The following is a 3,062-nucleotide window of genomic DNA, read 5'->3' on the forward strand; positions in this document are numbered from 1 at the left end:
TCTTTCTTCAGATGCATAAGCCAGCTTCATTTCTTCCACTCCCCAGTGGCTTGGGGACTTCAGGTAGGTGGCAAAGACCGAGCTATAGAAGAGGATGACCATGGAGATGTGGGAGGTGCATGTGGCCAGGGCTTTCTTTATCCTCTGTGCTGATGGAACCCAAGCTACAGCAAGGAATATATGGGCATAAAAGCTTATGATGCAGAAGAGAGGGCTGATTCCTCAGAGTCCTGTCAGAACCATCATCAGGTCGTCATTAAGGTGGGCATCAGAGCAGGAAAGCCTTAAGAGAGGTTTAAAATCACACACAAAAAATGAGGCATCTCTAGATTAGTATAGAATGATAGGTTAGCATCAAGGTTTGGGTCAAAGAGTCAGAGTGGGCCACTCCCCATGACCCACCCACCAGCAGCCCACATCTGCAAAGAGTCATTAGGAGTGCAGGATGGGGACCACATGTATACCTGTGGCGGATTCATTTTGATATTTGGCAAAACTAATACAATTTTGTAAAGTTTAAAAATAAAAAAATAAAAAAAAAAAAGGAGTGCATAGTGCAGAGGATGGCAGATGGCAGCGTAGCAGTTGATACCCATGGCAGTCAAAAGCAGGTTGTCCATATCAGCAAACTGCAAAGAAATATAATTGGGCCAGAGAGAGAGAGATTGGTCTCTACCACGTGGATCACTGCTTAGTGTTATGTGGTAGCCTGAATGGAAGGAGAGTTTGGGGAAGAATGAATACAGATATATGTATGGCTGAGTCCCTTTGCTGTCTACCTGAAACCTACATAACATTGTTAATCAGCTATACGCCAATAAAAATAAAACTTAAAAAAAAATAAAAGTGAAAGTTGCTCAGTCGTGTCTTACTCTTTGCGACCCCATGGACTATATAGTCCATGGAATTCTCCAGGCCAGAATACTGGAGTGGGTAGCCTTCCCCTTCTCCAGGGGATCTTCCCCAACCCAGAGATTGAACCCTGATCTCCCACATTGTGGACAGATTGTTTACCAGCTGAGCCACAAGCGAAGCCTGAGAATATTGGAGTGGGTAGCCTATCCCTTCTCCAGCACATCTTCCCAACCCAGGGGTAAAACCAGGGTCTCCTGCATTGCAGGCGCATTCTTTACCAACTGAGCTATGAGGGAAGCCTAAAAATAAATAAATAAATAGAAATAAATAAAAAGAAAAAGGAAAGGTAATATAATAATATAATTCTCTGTGCTACACAATGTATCCTTGTTGCTTATCCATTAAAAAAGAAAAGAGATAAGCAACCAGGATACATTGTGTAGCAGATAGAATAATAGTGATTATCCTGTAATAACTTTTAATGGAGCATGATCTGTAAAAATAATGAATGACTATGCTGTACACTTAATAGTAGGATAATATTGTAAATAAACCATAATTCAATTTAAAAAAGATAAAAGTAATTAAACTTGCTAAGAAACTAGATCTCAGTTGTTCCCAAAATTACTCATTAGAGAAAAACCTGGAGACATTTTTTCTTGAGAAAAGTTCCTATAGATTGGGTTGAGGAATAAAATGAACAATTAAGCAGAAGCTGAATATTGATTTGGAAATAAAATTAGAAAGAGTACTTAAAACTTCACAGTTTCTGCCTCATTACTGCCCTGTCTCCTTAAGTAAGATTAGTTGGAAGAGACTGACATACAGGCATAAACTGCTATATATGTCCTTTTATTTTTATTGTTCTGAGAATTTCTGTCATGAAAATATATCACAGTTGATCAAATTATTTTCATACATCTATTAATAAAGTCATCTCAGTTGAGACCTGTAACATCATTAAACAGAGTCAGTGCTTCCCTGCTGTATTCTTCCCAATTTCTGGATCACAAAATAATGCAGTTGAATTAAATAACCTGCCGGGGTCCAGCCCCGGCTGATCCAGGGAGTTCGAAGCAGGGACGGCGTTGGTGAGGATCAGGATACGATAGCTTCAATTAGATATTAATTAAAGATGTAAACAGTAATAGAATGAGGATAGCTCAGTAGGAAAATTCAGTGGAGAAAAGAGGCTGAGTAGCTTGGTTTACGCGGGAGACCAATAAAACTTCAAGACAAGAAGTTTGCACCACTTACATAGGCCGCAGGCATCCTTCCGTTCTCCCGAAGGAGAGGAGACACTGAGGCCTCCCCGGTCGGATCTTAGAAGCCCAGGCATAATTAGTAAGCATGGCGGGTTCCACGCTCCAGATGGAGACTCAGCCAGAGTGAGAGAGAGAGCGACATGGGGAGACAAGTATTTCGAGAAACTGATCCCAATTCTTTATTTTCCATGGTCTACTTTTATACACTGAGGTGTTATACAAAAGTCACACGGGGTCAGCAGTCTTGACTTTTATCAAAGTCAGGTGCTTCATACAAATGTATACAGAGGTCTTAGGGGTGTTACATCATCTTCTGGCCAGGCCTGCTGAAAATTTATGACCCTCTCCTTGTGACAGCAGTGAGTCAACCAGGACACTTATTTCTCCAGGGGTGATTATTCTTAAAACAGACGCCACCCAAATAAAGTTACATTCCTATAGGGTGAGGGTGTAGTGGGTTTTAGTTAAGGAAAGAATTTACTTAGCCTAAGGTCTAACGTGATTTATATCAAACGTTAATACTTATTTCTTCTATATATTCATTAATGTGTGTAAGGGCAGGGGATATGGAGACTTAGCAACAAACATTGGCTCAACAAATGAAAAACCCTTCACCAATACAATTTCTAGTCAGCCCATTAAACTTATACTAATAGTTTTCTAACTTTTCTAAGGAACCTGTTTTTAGAAGGTTTAAAGCATCTTGTGCCTCTCACGGTTGGGAGGCTGTGAGCAATCACATGTGGCCGGACAAGCCTGTCAGGCAGGCCAGAGAACCTTCAGAGGAGTTTGTAGGTTAAAACACTCTTGTCACGCCCAGGAGCTCTAGGTTAACTCCTTCTCCAAAAGAGGTGGTGGGGGACAGCCCCCCGTAAAGTCAGAGGTGTAGGTGAGAGCACAAAGTAGTAAAGCAGGCAGGCTCTGGTTATGGGGGTAGATGCT

The sequence above is a fragment of the Bison bison genome, unplaced genomic scaffold, assembly GCF_000754665.1.
Source record: "Bison bison bison isolate TAMUID 2011002044 unplaced genomic scaffold, Bison_UMD1.0 scf7180017847859, whole genome shotgun sequence".
NCBI lineage: Eukaryota > Metazoa > Chordata > Mammalia > Artiodactyla > Bovidae > Bison > Bison bison.